This window comes from Polistes fuscatus, unplaced genomic scaffold (genome assembly GCF_010416935.1).
Source record: "Polistes fuscatus isolate 324 unplaced genomic scaffold, CU_Pfus_HIC Scaffold5, whole genome shotgun sequence".
Lineage (NCBI taxonomy): Eukaryota > Metazoa > Arthropoda > Insecta > Hymenoptera > Vespidae > Polistes > Polistes fuscatus.
In genome coordinates this window covers 12,107,024-12,131,204 of record NW_025113129.1, presented here as the reverse complement: position 1 = coordinate 12,131,204, position 24,181 = coordinate 12,107,024, and the positions used below count along the sequence as shown (strand labels likewise).

The window sequence follows — 24,181 nt, the reverse complement described above, 5'->3', positions numbered from 1 at the left end:
GCTGCTCTATGTCGATTCGTCTCGAACGTACACAGCAGCAGCAGTAGCGACAGTCCTTTCAATGATTTTCTCTTCCTCTTTGCATTGGAATTTTTTTTTTTTCTTTTTTTTCTCTTTTTTTTCGGGTTGCTTTTTAAGTAATACGCAAAAATATCTTCGAAGTGAAAACACAACTCGCGGCGCACGATTTTTAATTTCCCATGGGCGAAGTTAGAAACTCGCGAGGAAAGAGAAAAAATATAAAGGAGGAAGGAATGGGAAGGGGAATAAAACAACAAGGAAAAAATACAAAGAAAAAAAAAAAAAAACGTAGCTCATAAAGATAAAGAAAGAAGCGACGAACTGTTCGATGATCGTTCGTTAAGAATAATCAAAGTCCCGACACGGTACTCGATACATATACATATACATATACACATATAAACATATATAAATAGGATTAAATAAATTTACTCAGTTCGGTTCGTTTCACGGGAGGATGCAAGCAACGCGTTAATACGACGAAACGTCGGTGTTCGAAATAATTGGACGGCCCGCAGCTGCGGAACCGTTTCTCTTTGCACGTTCGATCGGCCTTCCTATTGTACGCACTTTTTTCTTTTTTTTTCTTCTTTCCATTTTTTCTTTTTCTTTTCTTTCCTTTTTTTCTTTCCCCCCTCGAGCTTTAACAAAGACGCGGCATTATACACCGTGAATATATAAATTCGATCGCGCGTTCCCCCGTACGTGGCGCGAATGGAAATGAATCGAAATAAAGAAAGAAATAAAGAAGAAGAAGAAAAAAAAACGAAAGAAAAAGAGGCGATAAAAGAAAAGAAAACGGGGGCAAGGGGGAGGGCAGGGGAGGAGGAAAAAAGAAAGGATACCGAGAAATAAAATAAGTACGGGGATGGTTAAGAGCATCGAGCGACTAAACAAAACAAAAAAAAAAAAAGAAAAAGAAAAGAAAGAAAGAAAGTGTTAAAACTAAAGAAAAAGAAAAAGAAAAGGAATAAGGATCCGGAGCAGGATGAAATAACGACAAAGCGTAAAGAGAAGGGAAAGAAAATTGTCATTTGCGAGGCAACGCAGCGTTACGTTTAATTATACCGACAGCAAGAAACAAACCACACACAGACGTTGGTTAAAAGTTATGGTAATATGCTCTTCGAACTGGAGTGTAAATGTAAGAGCTCATAGTAGAACGAAAATGTGCATGTACGTATGTATGTATGTATGTATGTATGTAGGTAACTAGCAGTGCGAAGTGAACTATACTGCTAACGCTTTTCATGATCTTCTTCTTTTAGTTCAACTCTTTTAAACCTTTTTTCATGATCCGGCACAGTCCTTTCTCAAAAAGAAGCAAAAAAAAAAAAAACCATTGCAACATCTTTTCGTTCAATTTTCTTAGGAACCTCGAGCTAAAATTCTCTCTCTTCTTCTTCCTCTTCCTTATTCCCTCTCTCTCGTATTTTTCTTCGGGACCTCCTCGCAGCATCTTCCGCTATCTTTTCCCCTGGTAGCACGTACCCACGTCGTAAATAGAGTTTAACGCGTCTTCCTGTCATGCAACGACGCGTTGAGTGCTCAACGATAGCTGGGCGAGCATAAAGACGCCTTAACCGTAAAGAGGAAGAAGAAGAAGAAGAAGAAACTTGGGTGCTACCCACCCTTCTTCTTCTTCTTCTTCTTCTTCTTCTCCTTTTTGTTTTTTTCCTCTCCTCTTTCTCTTCCACCTCTCACCCAACCCTTCCCATCTCTCTCTCTTTCTATCTTATCCTTGATAGTCTCACACATTGCTACTGCTACCAATGGTGGTAGTGGTGGTGGTGGTACAGGAAAGGCTGTTAAACGATTTGAAGTGCGTGTTAAGGGCACTAAACGGCCCTTACTCTCTCTTTTTGGAGAGAGTGAGGGCAGCTGCTAAGAATTGATTGCGCGCCACTGCCGTTGATGGCGATCGATGCTTGCTCGTTATCCTAAGATTTGTTGCCGGCGCCGATGTTTCGCCAACGTCGCGCGTATTCGCACGTTGTTAAAGGGCAATCCTGTCCCCCTTCCCTTCCCTTCCCTTCACTTCTATTACCCTTCGTATATACACACGTTCTCTCGTTCGTTCGCTTCCTGACCGATAACAAGCGTTCTAGCATGTTATTTCTAGACTACGTCGTAGTCTACTAGGATCGGATGTTAAATCCTCGATTTGTCTTCACGTCCTTTACACGTAACTACATCATTTATTTATTTTCCTATTTCAATTTTGTCCATCTCTCTAAAAACCCCTAGTTCATCTTTTATATTTTTCTCTTAACCTCCTTTCTTTCTCCCTTTTTTCTCCTTCCTTCCTTCCTTCCTTCCTTCCTGCCCCGACCCCCCACCCTTTTTCATCATCTTTTTTACTCTCGTTTGCGTTTTAACGATTCTCTCTCTTCCTCGCCACTTCCATTCGAATTCCCATTTCCAAAACTGTTTGCTCGAGCGTTACCAGATGCAAATGAGGATAGATGCGAAAGCAAAATCCTATCCCCCGACGAAAATTTCTGATTCTCTATTCTCGATTTTACAAAAAAAAAAAAAGAAAAAAAAAGCAAGAAAATGATACTCGCGCGTGATCACTTTTTAAAGATCATACGTCGATTTTAAGGATAAACTATCCTAGCATTACATAGTTTATACATCGCCCATATCGTTTTTCCACGTATGGCGTATAAAAAGAGAGGAACGAGTGAAAGAAAAGAAAAAAAAGAGACAAAAACTATAAGAACCTTTCGCTTTTCTATTCGAAAAGGAGTAGTATGCGAGATACGATCGGTGAATCGTCATCGAGAAGTTTGCTAGAACGATTTCGAAAAAGAAAGGAGACCGAACTCTACGTTGGTTCAACCAGGTAAACACTACTACCGTGCAGTAAAAGTAAGTACACAATACTAATAACACGCTTCGAGAGAAAGGCAAGGACGAAGAGAGAGAAAGAGAAAGAGAGAGAGGAAGAAGAGTTCTACTTGCGCACGTGCATGACGATCGAGCAAGGTCGCCGGGTTCAAAGTTCTCAAGACGCGAATACCTCTCCTCCCCACTCTCTCTCTTCCCGCCCAACTCGTAAACCTTCCCAAGGGGCAAACCATGGTGGAAAGGGTTTGCTTTCGAAATTGATGGGCGATCTTCGCAACGCCGGACTGGGAGTCAAGTTGATGGACCGAGCGACGATAAGGCTACAGAACGGTGATCCGAGATGGTCGAACGGAATACAAATTTCCCCTACCCCTACCCCTACCCCCCAACCGAGCACACCTCACCCTTCCCCAGATGACTGATGTCGAAGAGTTTCCACTTCGTTATTCACTCTAGCCGAGCCCGCTACTTTACCGTCTCGTCTATCCTCGATGGATTCCCTTCGTTCACGTCTTCTCCTACCCCCCTCCCCCTCCTCATCTTCCTCCTCGGACGCCGCTTCGTTTACCTGACGCCCTCGTAAAATTGCTAGAAGCACGCAAAATTTCATCCTCCCTCGAGGAGCCCATCATCTATTGGCAATTCTTCGAATACGAGACGATGCCATAAATCAAGGCCACCGTTGACGAATCATTCCTCTTTTTCACCCGTTCAACGCACAACCAACCCCCCTTCGTCCTTCCCTTTCACTACCACCACCACCACCACCACCACCCGGATGTCCCGGAGACGTCGAAATAAAATCGTTGAAAACTCGTTATGATGTATTTCCGTATATACACATATACACGCCTGATCTTTCTTTCTTTCTTTCTTTCTTTTTCTTCTTCTTCTTCTTCTTCTTTTTATTCTAAACGATAAATGCGTTTCTCTAACAAGCGAATGAAAATTGCGACGACGCGAGAAAACTTTCGTGCGCGTGGGATAAAATTCGATAAAATAAACTCAACGAATTGGACGAGAGTTTATTTAACGTGAAAAAACGTTGCCGAACATTTTCATTTATTCATACCATCATCCCTCCTCAAGTTTTTCACTCTCGATGTCTTTTATGTCTCATTCTCTCTCTCTCTATATATATATATATCGTTCTCATAAAATTAACATAAAATATATGTTTCCTTCTCCTCCTCTTCTACATTTTATTATTTATCTTACTAACGGGATCTAGGTTCCCACCTTTCCAATTAATATTTCCTTTCGTTAAACGATTTTAATTGAAAATTAATTAAAACAAAGATTACGTCGTAAGTATGCTCGATAACGGTTTAGCACATTGAGTTATGTATGACAAAGCGTAATTTCAATTTCATCGTAACGTTACCTGCACAATCGCAAAATAATATCCTTCTGTTGCGCAAATAGTCAAAGAGAGAGAGAGAGAGAGAGAGAGAAAGACTCTACTGCAATTTGTATTAACGAACATCCATTTCTATGTGTACGCATACACTCACTCACACACACCCACACATATACGTAAGACGTGAGAAAGCCACGGTGTTCCTGATGGATAGGAACTTTAATGAAGTAATGTCGGTACTTCGTTAGACCGCAAGATCGGTTAAACGCGCCCAAATTATTACGATATGCACTCGCGAGTGCATTCCGAGTTAAAACGGTTGCTATGAACGTTAGAGGCGCGTTAACGAAGACGCAATAAACCGAAAGAAAATGCCGAATATAATTCTTGGTCGGTGGTTGGTTGGTTGGTTAGTTGGTTGGTTGGTGCAAAAGGAACCTTATATGTACCGTGATTAAAACATTAAAGGTAATACCATCGAGCATAAACAGGCCAACGAAGTCGTAACGCGCGTAATTTACAATGCTCCCCCGTTAATTGCGAACAAATGGCCAAGGGTAATAAAAAGAGAGGACGTCGAAATAATCCGCGTTTAAATAGCGCGGAACGATCGTTCCCCCGTTGGAATTCGTCTCAATTTACCGAGTGAAGAGATATTGAAACACGGAAAAGAAACTCTCTCTCTCTCCGAGTGGTATACCCCATAAACCTTTCGATAAGAAGAATGATACTTTTTTTTGCCCCACCCTATCTTTTCTCAACTCTTTCCTTCTCTTATATTTCCCCCCCACTCCACCGTTCTTATTTCTTCTCTCTTCCTTTCTCTTATTACTACCAGAGAGGAGGTGTCTGGTTCCGCTCGAACGCGATAGTTATTAGCCGACGTTGTCCTCGACTTCTTTAGCACCGTCCAATAACGAGTCAACCTTGACGCCACTATCAATCACTCTTTTTCTACGCTACTTTCGGAAAACGATCCATCTGCGAACGCACCCCCCCCCCTGGGCACACACACACACTTCCCCCTCCTTAAGCGGACATCCTTTATCGACCCTTCTACTCTAACTTCTTTACCATAAATTCGGCTAACACCGAGGTGTCTCCCAGCTTGGGTGTTATCGCAATATCCCTAGACCAAACTAGTAAATATTTGTCAAGAATTTTATCCCGGGTTTGCCCGAAGATTTCGTGCCGAGCGATTAGGTACTCGGAAAAAGGACCAAAAAAAAAGGCTCTACTACTCCGCCCCTTCTTCCTATGGAAAAGAAAGATGGGAAACGGGACGCGGTAAAGAGAAAATGAAACTTAAAAAAGAGAAAGAAAAAAGAAAAAAGAAAAAAAAAGAAGAAAGAAACAAAGAACGTGACGTTCAACGTTCGACGATGGTCGATCCTTTAACGCGCGTTCAACGCCAAAAGCGAAACGAGACGAGCACGGTGGTGCTCTTCTTCTCTACGGGGAAAATTTATAGCCTTGACGACGTAAATCCTAGGCATTTTGGTACAGCAGAAAACTGTATCGAATGTCGGACAAAATTGCGGAAACAATATATTCGTCGAACGACTGGATGAATAAACGGCCATGACTATCGATTTTCACAGATCGATAGACAGCCAGCTCTACGGTTTCGTTTGCCTTCAAATTCCCCCTCCCCACCCCACCCCACCCCACCCCATCCTCATCACCCCTTCTGGACCGAAGTCCTCCATGCTATTCGTATCCATTCTCCTCCCTCTCTAACTCCTATCTCCCCTTATACCATCACCCACGCCTCCCTCACTCCCCCCAACCACCCTCCCACCACCCCCAACTCTCTCCGTCGCGGATCCCGAATATCGTTTATTGGTTTCGTTCTAAAAACAATGCCTTTACGCGTGCCGTGTTTCCATACACGTCGGGATTCATCCGTATACTCCCTAAAATTGCGAAAAAGGAGAGATATATATATATGTATATATGTGTGTGTGTGTGTGAGTGTGTGTGTGTACGTATATATCGCCCGTAGCGTAGTTTTATAACGACGTCATTGCGCCGTGAACAAATAAAAGCACTTCGTTGTAAACGAGCTGGGAACGGCCGCAGAATTCTTTACGCCGCGATAAAACCTTTCGCGCGGATATAATGCGAAAACCGATAACGCGAGTCTCGGGCTAGAAAAAGCGTACGCATCAGCGACGTAATCACGGGTGAACGTGTGTGAGAGAGAGAGAGAGGGAGAGAACTAAGATTTTACGATCAATCATCATCATTCAAACCATCGGAAGACGACTTTACCCCGAATCTTCGATTTTCTAACGAAACAACCAACGCTCGGATTCATTTTGCGACACATTTAGAGAATCGTTCGAATGGATAATTCGTTCGATAACTATCTTGTAAAAAACAAACGAGACTTTCCAGAACTTCTTCGTAAGTTTTCTTTTTTATTGAACTTGCCCTATCTGTTTGACTCCGATGATGAAATCAAAGATCGAGATTTGTATTGATTCGAATGAAATACTGGTTGGTTATCGATTTAGTGTTTTTTTCGAGTAGTTTATGGACATTCTTCTATTAACAAACGAAGACAAATTCGTCAAAACATTTATCCGAGTGATTTCCTTTTCTATACGCGTATAAGGGGAGGGGAGAAAAAAAGAGAGAGAGAGAGAGAGAAATAATAGAAGGGTAGAGGAACTTCGGCAAGAGGATTTTCGAGCACGGGGCAGAATGTTAGGGAGAAGAAGAAAAAAAAAAAAAGAAGGAGGAAATATTTTTATTCACCGTGGGACCTTGGTATCCCTTCAGGCAAGTAAAGTACGATATACGCGAAGTCAAGGACGTGGCTTTTGGTATATAAACTCCAAAATCGTATTACAGACCGAAATATTACATCCAAAGGAGCCAACGGGAGAGATAAGGTCTAACAGATTTTCATGCTCCAAGGGTGCAACGCGAACTACTTTACTGCTACTCGGTGTTTAAAAATGAAAAAAAAAAAAGAAAAAGGAAAGCAACGAACGAGTAATATATTAAAATCGATGCACTGAGAAATTCGGAAACATTTTAACAACGTAAATAGTGATTAAAGTAAAGAGGAAAAAAAAAAAAGGGGGCCTTCGAGAGACATGCTTGAACTACTCGCCGAGGCAAATTATAACGAAGTTTACTCACCGACGTCGATGTTCAACGTCGATAACGAACTCGCTATACTGAAAATCTTTCCTTATATATATATATTCTTTATATATATATATATTCTACACAAATTTTCGCGGCGAAACGATTCACGACTTATTTTCCTTGTCCTTTTTCTTATCCAGAAGAGAAGAACTCGTTCTCACGGAAGGGCATTAGTTTCGTGTCAATAATTTATCGTAATGAGGAATGCACACGGTGGTGTGCAAAAGAAAAGAAAAGAAAAGAAAAGAAAAGAAAAAATGTTCAACGCAAGAGAATTCAGTCCAGGCCTGGTGTGCCACGATCGTTACTGTGTCGTACAAATTATTTTATACAGAGAAAGACAAAAAAAAAAAAAAGAAAATGTATAATAAAGTAAAAAAGAAAAGTTAGGTGGAAGGATAGAAAAAAAGAAAAAAGGGAGAAGACTGGCCAGCGTATGGTGAGTTTAGTTTAGTTGGAATTAAGTGGAATTATATAACTGCGTATGGAACACGCGAAGAATGGTAGGACACAAAGCAGCAGCAAGAGATAGAGACGAAAAGTCAAAATGAGGAAGAGAGAGAGAGAGAGAGAGAGGGAGAAGGAAAATTCGTAGGAGGTGGATCGCACAAGCACCGACAACTACTCGTAGATTCCCTAGAGAAGGTTAGAGAGACGCTATCGGCTACTCCATTGCTCATCACAACGTACCAGAGACCGAACCCGAACAAAGCTCTCGAGCAATGCTTTTCTTACGGATCTCTAATCTGGCTTAGAGAGGAGAGCCGGTTCTCTCGTTGCTCCTATTACTACTACCACTACTACTAGTATTACTACTAATACTATTACTACTACTACTATTACAACTCTATCCTCTTTCTCTCTTACTCTTTCTCGCGTAGCTTGTTCCTTCTCTCGTCCGACCAATTTACGTTGGCAAGAGCGACATCATCCGGATGGGACGGAACGATATCTCTAATAACGTGCACGACGATCGTAGTCCAAGCGATGTTTCGCATCTAGTCTACTCTACTCTACTCTACTATCATCTAACCTACGTGCGATTACCATTGTGTGAACGATCCAACGCGTATACTACGTGGGGCTACGACTAAACCAGAGGAGATCGGAGTATCCGGAGAAGATCGAGAAATGGAGGTGGGTATGTAACCGGTACGATCGTACAAAGCATCTTGCCGAGGGTAAAGACAATCGTCGACTGTCTCTCTCTCTCTCTCTCTCTCTCTCTCTCTTCCTCTCTCTATGCTTCCTTTCGAGAGACAAGAAATCCGAATGTTTCGAGAGTGGAAGATCGCGTAGTCACGTATTATAGATAATGAAAATGGTCGAATAAGAAAAGGCTTTAAAAGAAACACCGAATTAGTTTCCTATCGAATTAAGAAAAACAATTTTAATCTTAGATTCTCTAACGATCGTTGTCCTTTAATTTCTCTTTATTTCTTCTTCCCTTATAACAAAATTAAGAACGTTTGAGAAGAAAACAAATAAAATATTAAGAAACTTGTCGTTGATAACGGGTGGGGGTGGGAGTGATTCCGGGAAATAATACGTCGGGAAGAAAATCCATTCGAGTTACGATACTAGATTAAGTTACGATAGATCTATGTAACTGTGTAACAAATATATCCAATGTCATTTGTAATTTGCACGATGATTTTAATTAACTTGATTTAAATTGCCGAGTACACGGGACCAAGCCGATAACATCGACGAGGGATGGCGAGGGCGGACACGCGCCTTGTTCTCTCTCTCTCTCTCTCTCTCTCTCTGTCTCTCTCTCTCTCTCTCTCTCTTTTGCTCTACTTGTCAGGCTTTCCGGCAGAGAGTAACGCGCGTCCCGCGGGCTACGTGTACGATCGTAATGATTACCCGCCGCACGCCTACCAGATACAACACGACGACGGCTGGTGACGACATGTTAAACCATCATTCGAATCCGGTGCAACGGCGGCTTTTGTTGCGTGGCCGCGTGCTCGAGTTCAATTACAGGCGATACAGCTGAGCATTAACCACGAGAGAATGAGAGAGAGAGAGAGGGAGAGGGAGAGAAATGAAAACTAGTAGTCGTGGACCCGATGTATTGTACATGCATACATGTGTATTAACGTAGAAAATCACCCCTATCGGATCCTGTTTTTTTTCCAATAGAGAGAAAGAAGGAATTTGGTTTAAAGGTTGGATAAGATAGAAAGGGAAATAAAAGAAGAGAGGAGGAACCGGGAAGAACCGATAATAATTTTTTCCTCTTTTTCTTCGAGCAACTATTTTTATTTGTTTTTCTTGTTTGTTTCACGTTCTCTGCTCTTTTTCATCAAACCAAACTGACAAAATAGAAAAGGGTCAGCCGAACGATACCGCGATGGCCGAGTATCCGTCTGTTTCACTCCGAAAAAGGTACTTTTCACCGTAGGACGATAACTCGGAACGTTTAGGTACGTGCCTGAAATAAAATGATCCTGCACCTTTTTCTCCTTAATCGTACGTCCTTTTCGCGTGAACGCGAACGAACGTACGTACGTATGAACGAACAAGTAAGCGAAACGAAGAGATGTTTGGCTAACGAAAAGGGACACAATTCCCTTACGACTAGGAACAACTCTTCCTAGATTACTCCGGCTATTGGATTTTTCTTTTGCTTGCCGTCTGTGATTTCTTTTAGCCAGGAATTGTATCAAGCCGACGTTTGTCTCGTATCCTCTATATTTTTCTATTTCTTCTTCTTCTCTCTCTCTTTTTATCCCTTTTCTCAAAGTACCACGCCCTACTACGGCTGTGAGCAAAATCAACGTTTCTATAATAGTATATATCGATTTAACATTGACTCCGTATTTCCTACGATATAAATTTAGTTGCCGAAAGAAACTACTGAAAATTCGTGACCATTAAAAAGAAATAAAATGTATCTATAAGCGAAATTAAAAGAAAAAATGTAATTCGTGTTTCGAAATCGTTCGTAAGTATCAACAACGTATATATAAACAACGCGTATTAATATTGTATCCAAGGATTGTTAATTAAATAAGATAGAATTCTACTCATGGAATCGAGCATCTGATGAATTGGCTACACTTCAGGAGAGTTATGATTAATAGATTACAACCTTCAGGGGGGAATCGTACGCTTCGTGTTATTATTATCCATGTCGGGTTGGTAGAAAAGGGAAAGCACGAGTAAGCTTACGTTATGGGAAAGCTTGAGAGCTCTCATCTACGTCGAAGTCTTTGACAGCCCTGGCTCATTTGGTAAGGGTCTTCGTAGATACTCCTACGTCGAATGAATTAAATCGAATCGTTGGTAGAAACGAATTCATTTTCCGAGAACGTAACGAACGAGACTTCTTGCTAAGCTTAAAGAAAATTCTCTCTCTTTGCTGGCGTGAGAAATTCGATAAGACTATTTTTCTTTCTTTCTTTTTTCTTATTTTTTTTTTTATTTCTTTTTGTACTTTTCTTTCCCCTTCTATATTTATTTTGTTATTTACTTTAATCCGTTTTACTCGGAAGGAAAACGCGAGGACACCAAAAGGATGAACTCTTCTCTAACAAGAAAAGCATCCAATTACGAATCTTACTTAAGCTTTCGCGTACATCAACGGAACCGAAATAAATATGTGTACGTACGCACGTACATACATACACATATTGTACATACTACAAAAGCCTGAATGAGAAAGCTCTAGTTTCGTCGTATGGTAGTCGAATAATGGCTACCTTGAATTCCTTCGATCGTAATTCTCACGTATTTCTTGTCTTTCTTATTTCTTTTTCTTTCTTAACTGCAGTCATGCACGGTAGCATTGTTTTATGGAACGATAAAACGTTGGGCGACGGGAAAATCGTTTCTTGTCCCTTTGCTCTATTTTCTTCTACATATAAGTTCCCGACGCACGTACGAACGTTCGTGGTCTATATCTTTCCTACAGAATTTTCTGTTTATTCGCTTTTACGCGTGAACCAGTTGGGGAAAATGAAAGCTTTGAGGAACAATTATTTGTTTTTATGTGTTTTTCCTTCCTAAATTCTTCCCCTTCCCATTCCCCTGCCTCATCTCATTTGGAAAAATTCGATTTCTCTGCGAAAAGTTTCAAATTATCAACAACGTTGCGAGAATTACTCTCTCTTTCTTTCTTTTTTTCAAACACTTTCCTTACAGTCTAACTTTTTCCTATCTCTCGTTCTTCGATAGCGATCTAAACGATAATCGAAACTTCGACTACGGCAAGATTGGTCCTAAAGTCGTGAAACGTTAAAGATATTTTTGTCGTGGAAAAAACTTTAAGGATGATCGCGATGGTGCATTGAAAAAAAAAATAGAAAAAAATAGAAAAAAAGAAAAGAAAAATGTCGAAGATTATTTTCGCACGATGGAATACGATGATCGATGAAACGGAAAGTAAAGTAAAGTTGGATCCGACTTTTGAAGGAAAATTGAAAGACTTCTCTCTTCTCTCGTGAAAATATCCGAACGGATTTTAAATTCGTAGAACGATGATGTCTCGTATGAGGAAACTACGATCTACGTAAATATATTTATTATAAAAAAACGAAACGCGTAACAAAGTTAGATATAAAAAAACGTGTGGAAAAATTCGCGCGAGGAGAAATGGTATTTTTCTTTACTTTTTCTACGAGTTTCAAGATTTAACCGTATACTCTAGATTGTTCGAATAAATAAGAAAATAAAAAGAAATAACGATGGGGGTGGTCGTTTAAATATACTACCAGTGAGAACAAGGATGACCGGTAACGATGTTGCTGATGTTCTCTTCCTTTCTATTTCCTTCTACATTCTCTCACACCCAGCTCATCCTTAGGAAGTTCTTAAGAAAACTACTGCAATGTCTTCTACGATCTTAAAAGTAGAAGATCTTAGGAGACATCGGAAGAGGGAAAAATCGTTTCCCATCTTTACCACCGGGGTTTACCGTCCGACCAACCGAAGAACATACGGTGGTACTCTTACTTAGTCCTTCTCTTACTTTTATTCTTTTTCTTTCTTTCTTTTTTTCTCATTTGATCTCTCCCTCTCTCTTCCTCTCTCTCTCTTTCTTTCTTTTTCTTTGTCTATTTTCTTGCTGTTTCACCTTTCGATTCCTATCCCCCCGAAAGAAAAGTCCAAAAGAGTCCTTCGAGTGTACGCCACCACCACCACCACGCGGCAGACCTTTGTCCTAAATGATAAACTTTCCCCACGGGGATTCGTTGCGAAAAGTTTCCTTATAAAATGTCCTCCTGCCGATAGGGAAAGCGCGTTTCGGAACTTTTACCATCGACTTTTCTCTACTCGCTACTATCTCGTTTCGAAAAAAGACAAAAAAGAAAGAAAAAAAAGAAAAAAGGAAATAAATCAGAGTGGTAGGATAATGATCTTCGTTTACTCTTCGTTCTCGTTGTTTAATAAAATGAATCCTCCCATGGTGTGTACGTCTACTTCTTTTATTTTGTAATTTTATTCGTTTTTTTATTTTTTATTTTTTATTAATTCGAATCATTAACAATATTAGATAATTAGTCCGTAATAATATAGAAATTTGAAAGATAAATCGTTCATAAGGAACTAACTGAAAGTGACGAACCGTATCTGCACCGTTTTCCATCATTTGAAAACATACTTCGCATGAAAATAGTGTAGAGTGGCACTCGATGAAGCTCGAAAAATAGAAAGAGAGAGAGAGAGAGAGAGAAAGACAGAAACTAGTTGGTGACGAACGATCGATATGATTATCTGCTAGTATGACATGGCAGCTTGAGGGATTTGTGAAAATGGAAATCCGAAAATACCGTCTGTCGAAAGTAGATAAATGGTACTGCGTGCATTCTGCAAATGCATCGATGTCGTGCATTTCGAGTTCTGATAAAAAAGAAAAAAAAAAAAAAAGAAAGGAAAAAAAAAAAAGTAGTACGCGTGCGAGAAAGAAAGAGAAAGAGAATGAGAAAGAGAAAGAGAAAGAGAGAGAGAAAACGCGAGGAAGAGAATTCGTATGGGAAAGCCGTCGAAATCCATTTAGCCTTTTTCTACTACGACGTTCATCCTTTTTTCGATTTGATCTATATCCCCGAATGCGAAGCAGTAACTTGCTCGTTTCGTCGTTGTTGCCAAAAGTGCGACATAAATTTTTCCCTTAAAAAAGAAAAAAAAAAAAAACAAAACGAAAAGAAAAAAAAAAACCCTCCGACGTTAATTAAACGCGACAAATGAACGATCTTACATTGTTTTTCCGTGGGAAAAGAAAAAAAGTAGAAAGAAAGGAAAAAAGATCTTTTTTAAAAAAAAAATAATCTACTCAAATCTTGTTCAAAAAAATATATCATCCCTTTTATACTTTTTAACTAACTTATTAAATAGGATTAAGAAATCTATGAGGGAGTAGTAATGCAACGATAAGAATCAAATATAAGTTTCTTAAGGTAATCGGTAAACGTGAAATAAAAACTTATACGTGAAAGAGATAGGAAATGGTGCTGACACATTAGGATGATGTGGAAGATGGGGAAAGGGAAAGGGAAAGGAAGAAGGGTCGATTGATATCCCTAAAGTATGCGTATACACGCGCATCAGGTTAGGAGACTCTTTAAACTTCTCTTTCTCTCTCTCTCTCTCTCTCTCTCTCTCTCTTCGTGTTAGGCGGAGAAGGGAGGCAAATCAATATGGGCGCGGATAGCATGCGCATTGCAATAACGGACTTTGTGAACTATCCCCCCCTCCCCCTCCCCAACCCCCAACCCCTCACCATCCCCTCCCACAACCAACAGAATTTATATTTTCATGCTTCTCTTTAATTTATTTATTTTACCTACTCTTTTTAATTTCTTTTTTATTTCCTCTTCTCTTCTTTTTCATTTCTCTACTCTTCTCTTCTGTTCGTAAAAAATACCTAACGGGTAGGTTACCCGAGAGTAATAAATGTTCAACTATCGATTTACCGATATTGTTTAACGATTAATACGAGACGACTACGACGACGAGAAATTAGCAGGAAAAGTATGATCGTACCTGAGGCAAAATAAAAATATACAGGAACTCGGTATTATTCATCCAAATAAAATATGTTGATTTCTCTTTCCCGATCGTGATTAGTTATATCGTTTGCGTTATTATTATCATCTAATGTAAAAGATATTTTCTATGCTAATAAATTTGTATTTATAATATATATATAATTATTATATATAATGTAATAAAAAACTGGTGTGTGTACTTATGTACGCACGTAAGAAGTTATACTTCTTTGCCGTACCAAAACGAACATAACCTCAATAACCTCAAAAATAACTTCAAAAAGAACTTCAAAGAAAAAAATAATTTAAAAAAATAAATAATAATTATTATATATATAAGAAAGAATAAAAAAAAGAATAAAAAAATATCAAAATATAGATATCAGTCCACACTAAATATAAGAGAGATATATCGAATTACTTGACGCGTCAACAGCCATGGCGCGGTTACAGCATTAGTTCTCGCTTCGATCATTTAAGTAAAGCAGCCTGAGTACGATTAGTACTTGGATGGGTGACCCGCTTGAGAAAAAAAGGGGGGAAGAAGGAAAAGAAGACAACTTCATGCCGTATACTTGAAATCGTTTTGCCGCGCGTCGTCAATACCGACAAACTTCATGGTGTCGTTTTTCCAGACGCTCGGAACAAAATCACTCCCCATTACATTTTCCCCAACGCGCCAAAAGAAGTATAACTTCAATAATATTATTTATTAATATATAATATTAATAATATATTATATTCGATGAAAATTAAATGAATTGTATTAAAAAATTGTAAAATTTGACGAACGGGAATAAAGAAGAATAGAAAAGAGAAAGTTGGTTGTCGTAGGAACGAGGATAAAATATTAAACTAAAGGATCTAACTGAGGAAAAGGAAAGGAGAGTATACAGATAATGAGGATAAATAAAGGGTACGGTAGTGTATAATGTATAAGATTCTCGATTGAGATCTTACAGATTATAACTTATAATCCGCGTCATCGTTCGATAATAGCATTCAAGGTGTACAACTTCCGTGGCGCGGCACGTCATTTCAAACTCAGATCGAATGATTAAATTATTAAATTGATTGACCGATCCTCTCTGGCGTATTTAGATTAATTCATAAAGAGATATTTAAACTCTCCAATACCTATTATTTTCTGATAGATTTAATGATACTTAAAAGAAGAAAAAGAAGAAAAAGATTTGCCCGATATGGTTTGAATTAATTTATAGAATAGGCGGAACGAAAACACAGGAAAGGTGTGGTCAACCATCAAAGGTATATTTAATCTTTCTCGAAATTCTTCGATTGAATCTCTTCGATCAAAAATTATACAAATATTTCTAAATCTTTACAAAAAGTAGAAAACAATAATTGGATCGACGAATAAAGTTTTTTGAATCATCGATTTATCTAATATTTTGCTGTGTTCAAATTAAAATCCTCCAAGTATGTAGATATAGTTAACTTAAAACGAAAAGCTATGTTTATCCTTGAGGAGTGGGAAAGGGAAGGGGGTAAAAGGAGGAGGAGGGTGTGTGTGTTACACGTTAAAGTCTCTCAGTTTCTGAAATTCATCGTCGCTTTTCTGATCGGTATCCGAACACACATATAGAACGTAAACCAACCAACCCAACCCAACCCAACCCAACCAACCCCAACCCGTCTCTTCGACGGCTTCTCCGAATATCGCAGAAAGCGACGCGTCGTCGTCGTCGTCGTCGTCGTCGTCGTCGTCGTCGTCCGCTTTAATTGAATCGGCCGAAATTAATTTCAGCTGTCGCGGCCCCGGAAACTCGGAAGCTTACGAAAGGAGAAGCTGGAGAAGAAGGAGAAGGAGCAGTAAGAGGAGAGTGTGAGTGAAAAGCATAGGTAGTAGGGGTGGAGGTGGAGGTGGAGGTGGTGGTGGTGGTGGTGGTGGTGGGGAAAAGCGAAGCTTCCCATTTCTCCTTAGCGACCTACGAACGCGCAAATTGCTACGAAGGTGAACGTCACCTTCCCCCCTACACCCCCCACCCCCACCTAACATCACCCTTTAAACTTCGATTCTCTCTCTCTCTCTCTCTCTTTCTCTGCTTCTACAGATATCGAAGAGAGTGAATTCACACGTATACATTTATGCGACACATATACATACATATATATATGTATATATATTCTATATATACTCTATATGTAACGTAAATGTGTACATAACGTACATCAAGGGAGTGCGAATTGTTAAAATGGACCTAAATGTCCGAAACTTGAGCCTCTATGGATGATGTCATACAGCTTATAAGCTCAACCGAATATCGATTATCGATATTAATGTTGATTATATACGGCTGGTAACTTCGTGCACACTTTTACCACGTGGCTTTTTTTCATCTCTCTTTTTGTTCTTTTTTTAAACCTATTAAAGCTAATCTTAGGTGATTTAAACTTATCGTATATAATAGCAAATGTAAACCATTGATCCATTCGTTAATAGGCCAGTTGGAAGGGATAGGGAGGGAGGAGAAAAAAAATCTATCGAAATGTTTGCCTTTTAACATTTAATATGACGAATAATACTGGAAAAGTAGTAAAATATGTTACAGGTGATAATTAGAATTTGATTTTGAAAGAATATATTCATGGTCATGGATTGTTACGTTGAATAACGTTAAATAAAAGAAATTAATTTGTAGAATTAAGGAGAGTAACAACTGATCTTCAACGAACGACTAAATCAAAGTTTACGAAGTTTAAGAAAACAAAACGAATTCGATCGTACAATTAGTTCATTTTCAACCTTTACGGATCTCAATTTCTTTTCGTTACTTTTCTCCGATCTCGAGATTATCGTACAAAGTATCTTCTACATTTACGTAACCTAAATGCAAATCCTAAAGCAACGATGTGTTTTCGACGGGATTACAAGGGTTTTGATTTTTTATTTTCATCATTTTTTTCACGAGACTTCCCTACAATTCGCATACTGTTGTTTCGTATTAGCGTACGTTCGACGATGCTTCTGATAAATACAATCGACACGACAGAATGCGAATTCGAATTTCGTACCGTGAACATTTTGTTCGGGCAATGACGTTGCCGTATTACATCAAAACGCGATTGAAATCGTATTTGTAGTTAACTTTAATGTTCATTGTTCGATCCGTGATACATCGATAACTGTCGAATTACTAACTAGTTTCAACAATGAAAAAGAAGGAAAGAAATAAAAGAGGGACAAAAAATATTGATGAATATCGACGCAAAAAAGAAACAAACAAACAAACACGCACACACAACATACACACATACACGCACGACAAACAACGCGTAGAAACTTTTTAATTCGTATATATTGTGGTATATATATACCACCGTATATAAACGAAGAAAAAATAAACGAGATACCGTTTCAAATTCGCAAAGTTATTCTCACTGATACGCGATAAAAAATATTCCGGATTTAATATCTCTTTCATGTATACCCCATTGAGGATATTCTCGCGTGTCGATATGACAGCGTGGATAATTTTTTATAAAGTCGACAAAAGGGGAACAAAAATAAAAGGAATAAAAAATAAAAAGAGAAAGAGAGAGAGAGAGAGAGAAATGACTTTGAAGCGACGAAAATCTCACCGAGACGAAGAGGCCTCAGTTCAAAGAGCAATAAAATGCGAAAAAGAACGTTCTCTCTCATATGGAACGATACGTACATGTATGTGTTATATATATATATATATATATTTAGCTCTGACGGGCAGACAAGAACGTACACGCACACGAATAGTAGTCACGTGTATATGTGAACCAGAGGAGGGAAAACTGGTCCACGAAGAGACAGAGCAACCATGGATGCGCATTTTCGCATGATGCCACGATTTTTCTGCTCTTCCATCTCTTGCCGGTGCTGGACCAATTCGCCAGTCCCTCCCTCCCTCCCTCCCTCCCAACCATACATACATGTACCGTGTCCCCACTCCCAGACCCACCCCCACAGAAGCCGAGTGTACGTTGTCACTCTTTTTTGCTTCTACCCCTCTGGTACGAGCTCTAGGTAGCATGCAAACCGCTACTACGACGACGACAAACGCAGATATGCGCACGCGCACGTTCACCACCATCCATCGTGGAAATAAAAAAAAAAAAGGGAAATAAAAAGAAGATAGAGAGAAAGAGAGAGAGAGAGAAGGCGCACGACATTGCAGCATCCAAGCGTCCTCGGATTGTTGAAATTCAAAGCCCACCGAGAATGAAGAGCGTAACGAACGACAAAGTAGGTACGTGTAATTTAAAAAAATAACTCTTTCTTTCTCTTCCTTTCTTTCTTTTATTTTTCTCAGGGTGGCATAACGAGTCGCCTAATTTCTTCGTTCAAATTTTTCTTCTCCTCTTTTATTTCGTAGTCGTACTTGTCAAACATTACCACGAGCAGGTTATAAAATTTCTGAGTAAAACATACTCGTCGTGTGGGCTTACCTACGGAACATATCTGACAGAAATAAAATAAAAACGAGAGAAAGGGAGGAAGGGGGAGAAAGAAAAAGAAATAAATAAAGAGAGAAAAAGAGAGAGACAAAACTCGATCTGTAATTTATTATTGGCTTTGTCGGCGATTAAATAACCGTATCGTGATTATTTTATCGATGTCGCGTAACATCCTCTTATTATTACAGTCGTTAAATTTAACGATACCTTCGATCGACTTTAACGATCTTTCGAGATTATCGAACACCACTTGTGATTTCTTAATTATCACGTAATCATATTTTATTCGATGCATTATATTTACGTATATTAAAGTATTATACCAATTAATTCATGTAGATATTTTTAGATACGTGTGTGGAAATAACACGGAACGGAGAAAGTCGTGTGATTCAGTGCGAATCTCTGTTGGATGGGAATGCCGGTGTTGGATGCGATGCGAGACGTTTGAAATTACCTTTGCTTTCTCTCTCTCTCTTTCTCTAGTTCTCTTTCTTTGAGGTTGGGGACCCTCTTAAATTCAAGAGACACGCGCTTTTTAAAGGGAAGATGCCAACGCGAATTCCACGGAAGCGTGCTTGCGGCTCTAATTGCGAGGAAGAACGAAACGGTGGTCAGCAAGCGAGATGGATATTCTCGGTCGGGACATTCCAGTGCTAATGCCTCCACCGAATAGTCCTTTTACGTTCCTAGACAACCGTGAAAAAGGGGTGTTACGTTCGACCGTGAATGGGAACGAAAGAAAAAGGTTTTACTTGAAAACCAACAGAAAAAAAAAGCAAAGATAGATGGAGAAAGAGAGAGAGAGAGAGAGAGAGAGAAGAAAAGATTCGTAGACAATTTTATTCTATCCTTGTCATATTTCTATTTCATATTTTATATGTATTATAATTGATCGAAATATCGAATACGTATAAAACTTAATATTACTGTCAGATAGTGTTTTAACGTGATAATATAAATGGGGAGGATTCTAAATTTGAACTTTACCTTTTCGTATGGAGATACATAAAATGATAATTACGTATAATAATCGTAATTACATTGAATTTTCCGAATAGACTAAATTCGCATTTCATTTCTATTGACTAGGTAGGTAAATGGAAAAGGTAATAGGTGGAGAAAGTTAAAGGACAAAGGTTAATACCGCGTGTATGTCATATGAAAGTGCTATCTCCTATTATAGCTAGATTATCGTTATCACTTTGTAAAATGATCTTTACTTGGGTCGGTTAAAACCGATATAATAAAGGGAGGAAGCTTATTTTAACGGTATATCTATATTAATCGTGTACTTGCCCGAGAAAAAGAAGAAAAAAAATAAAAAAAAAGAGATAGATAGTGTAAAAGAAAAAAGAAGAGTAGAAAAAAAAGTTAAAAGAAAAAAATCAAAAGAATTTGTGAGAGTGCGCGCGAGAGAGAGAGAGAGAGAGAGAGAGAGACTATTAGAATTTGAATAAAAGCATTGTCGAGACTTACCAGGGGGCCATAATTTTTTCTGAAAGAGATTTACCGAAACCTTTCGAAGGACGACAAGAGATCTCGATATGAGCGTGGGGATCGTCTGACCGGATTTTCGAGAAATTTACGTCGAACCAGAACCCGACGTCTAGTGAACTTTCTCACCGTGAATATAAAATATAACTTGACGTTTTTCGCGACGGTTTACAAGTTACAATGATTAACGATGCAATCTCTGTGCATTAAAATATGTTAGTTAAAATATATAGGTACTTATATTGAATATATATATATATATATAAGAGAACAATCTATGTAAGAATATTTTAACTATAATATACATATATATATATATATCTAAATATATAAGTTAAAATAAATATAATAAATATAAATTAAATAATTAAAATTAATAGTTAAAATAAATTAATAAATATATAAGTTAAAATAAATATAATAAATATAAATTAAATAATTAAAATTAATAGTTAAAATAAATTAATAAATATATAAGTTAAAATAAATATAATAAGTATAAATTAAATAATTAAAATTAATAGTTAAAATAAATGAATAAATAAGTATAAGTTAAATATAAGTTAAAATCGATTCGTAGGTAGTAGGAGTCGGGTGGTGATCGTGCAACGAACAAGTTTAGTCCTAGTTCAACGCTCGAATCTTGAGATTTAACGGTTGTGTCGAGAAGTCAGTGTCTTCTTGCAAAGTCCTCGAACTATCGTTAACTCACGTTAGATCATTCGTTTCGCTTCGACGAACGTTAAAGGACTACGCTGTTACTCGTTATCGTCATGAAAATTTATGTAGTAATGCTTTTCATTTAAAAGAAAAACAAACACCTATCTCGTTTTATACGAAATCTCTATTATCTAACTCTTCAAACATTTATATACATATATATTCGTATTTTAATATAAAAGTGAATTTATAATATATACATGTATATGTAATATATCAGAAACTTTATTAGAATTACATTGATCGTCTCCCCAAAAAAGAAAATACGACAATCGTAGAAAATTCCTTTGCGAATACAAATCCCCATCGTCTGTAACGGAAAAGATTGTCAAAAGGGTCGGAAATAAAAAAGAAAAAAAAAACTAACGACCATTCTAAAACGGTCGGAAGAACATAAAAAAAAAAAAAAACAAGAAAAAAGGTTACGGAAGCAGGGATATTACATTGGAACGCGATTTAAGAGGGCAAAAGAACGAAGATCGAAAAAATCCTAGTCGCAAATTTGGGTTCAGACCCTTCATATTTCTCTTTTCACGTAATCGAAGCCTATCCGAAGAAAAAAAAAATCGGTCGGAGACAAATTTCAAGTCCTGAAAAACGACAGAACGGATAAACGAAGTAGACGTAGTAGTATAATGCGGAAGAGGAGCTTGGTATTCGCAACGTTATTACTAGAGTACACTGTTCCCTCTGTTCGTAGATTCCTCGAGGCATGGAAAAGCAACACAAGGTGGCAAACGCATTTATACACACGAACGGGGTGGAGGGTGGGGGTGGGGATTCTTCTCCCGTCGACTGTTGTAACACATAAAACCAAGATGAGCATGCGAGAAACAGCTGTTCATACAACACATTCGTCCGAGACGATGGATTCACGTGGACAGTAAGAATGCAAAGCACGAAAAGTAGCTGAGTGAGTGAGTGAGTGAGTGAGTGAGTGAGAAAGAGAAAGAGAGCATATTTGAAACACCTCCGACGTCGTGTGCCATGTTTCATAAAACATTGCTGTATCCTCCGCACGACAAACTGTCTTTGGGAAACGTAGGATACCTCCTAACTGCTTGCAGCCATATCACTTTCAACGATATCTCATATACCCTCAATGCAGCTGTTCTAGAGATACCTAGAGTATAGCTTTTCACGTCCGTGCTTCCTCGTTCCATCTTTCCCCTCTTTATCTTTACCTTCTTCTTCTTCTTCATCATCCATCTCTTTCCGTTTCGTATGGCAACCCTTCTCAGCTAGTACACCCACAATCCTACCTTTACACATCACTCCTCGTGGTCTTCTTCCTCCTATTCTCAACACTCCAGGACCCTCCTTCCTGCTGCTCGAGGCAGGCACGCGCGAGTACCTACCATTTCGATGTAGTTTCTCCCCTTTCGCGCAAAGCAGATTGCCAAATATCCACAGGTTGTTGATTTTACCGGCCCTCTGTGTTGCAAATATAGCGCGACAGTGTAACTACATGTCAAGATGTAGTATACACGAGCTAGAGATTCACCAATGAAAATGTCCTCCGAATAAACCAACTCTCTCTGTCCACCTGCTTCTCCCTCCTCCTCCCCTCTCCCCCACCAGCCCCTGCCCGTGTTCTTCCCGATTCCAAATCTCGCAGAGATGCTTTTACGCGAATAGACGAGATCGTTATCTCTGATAAAGGATTGCGTGTCAGAGAGAGAGAGAGAGAGAAATAAAGTTTATTATGTTCAACTGGTGGAACAAATCACACAAACTACACAAGCAAATATTGAATTAAAATACTCCAGAGAGAAAAAGCGAAAGAGTATGAGAGAGAGAGAGAAAGGGAATGAGTATCCTTTTATTGTTTGGCATTATTGTCGATCATAACATTTATCGACAATCACGATCTCCAATAATACTAATCGGACGGAACAGAAACTCACCGGGTGCGATTTATTTTTCGCTAATTAATGTACGCAACGACGAGGAAATTGTCACAAACGATGCGAATAATGCGTGGGGGGGGGGATCGTTCTCTCTGCCAATACGAATACGACGATATTAGCCGTAATGTTTAATGCACATTTTAACCAAAATCGTTAATACATTGTAAATGGATTAGAATTCAAGAGCATTACACGTTAATCGGAGAATCATAATTTGATCAATATCCGCCCCCCCTCCCCGCACACCCGCCCTCGCCCTCGGCCACATTTCAACAACATGTACTCGTCGTACGGCAGAAATGTTATCGTCGAAGTTACAATATTAAAAATATTCACAATACGATTTAAACAATGGATGCTATTTTAAACGAAACACACTTCGCGGAAAATCGAAATGGAATTTCCTACCGTGCAATCGGTGTCAGAATGGCCGACGAGAAAAACTAGATTTAATTGTTATTCAGATTCGTAACACAATTTAGGCGAGATAATACAAATTCAATGTACTTCTCTATTGTTTCGTTAATAACTAGAAATACATATGAATACATATATATATGTTTAATGTATTTAACGCAAATCATCATCGGTTGATCATTCAAACGTATCATTACAACGTACAGTTTGATTCTAAATGAGCTGACCACCATAAACGTCTGAACAAAAAAATTAAGCGAAATTTAATCATCCTTATCGAAATTCGATAAGATCAGACTGATTTCAAGCAGATGCAAGCTTTCTCGTTAAGACGCCCCCCCATCCACCCCCCTACCTTTCGTTCCTAGTCTTCGATAATAGTAAAATCGATTCTCCTGATCCTCTTCGGTTTCCTCGATCAGTCGCATCTGCTCTCAATGCAACTCATATCTGCAGGCTTACGACGTTAACGCTTAAGGAAATGATAAGCGGTCGTCGAGAAGGAGTTTCGCTTAGGGATTTCACCCGAAGATTCTTAGTGATGTTCGGTTTGTCGTGTTAACTAGAAGAGCGAGTAGAATAGGAACTCTAGATTTACAAGCTGGTTGATGGTTAACTGCTACCGCTGCTGCTACCATTGCTGCTGCTGCAGTTGCTGCTGCTGCTGCTAGTAGTGCTACCGGGTGGTATGATATCAGAGAAAGAGAGATGAGATGAGATGAAATGAAATGAGATGAGATGAGATGGGATAAAATGAGATGATATGAGATCAGATAAGATGAGAAAGAGGG

At 38.8% G+C, this 24,181-nt stretch overlaps 1 protein-coding gene and 2 long non-coding RNA genes across 5 annotated transcripts in view; 1 reads left to right on the top strand and 2 right to left on the bottom strand.

Moving 5' to 3' along the window:
- LOC122522559 (autophagy-related protein 16-1) overlaps positions 1 to 24,181 on the bottom strand; it is a 374,631-nt gene that overhangs the window by 302,103 nt on the left and 48,347 nt on the right. The gene's annotated exons all lie outside the window — the stretch shown is intronic.
- Positions 3,743 to 23,047, bottom strand: LOC122522560. Its single transcript, XR_006305097.1, has 2 exons — positions 22,248 to 23,047; positions 3,743 to 3,775 (listed from the first exon to the last, which is right to left on the bottom strand). It is a non-coding gene; the product is annotated as an uncharacterized LOC122522560 (long non-coding RNA).
- The window catches only part of LOC122522561, a 59,003-nt gene continuing 43,199 nt past the window's right edge, over positions 8,378 to 24,181 (top strand). The window contains exons 1-2 of one of the 2 annotated variants that reach the window (XR_006305099.1): positions 8,378 to 8,533; positions 16,163 to 16,240. This is a non-coding gene — a long non-coding RNA (uncharacterized LOC122522561). The remainder of the gene's footprint in view (positions 8,534 to 16,162; positions 16,241 to 24,181) is intronic. The other variant, XR_006305098.1, reaches the window with a different exon arrangement.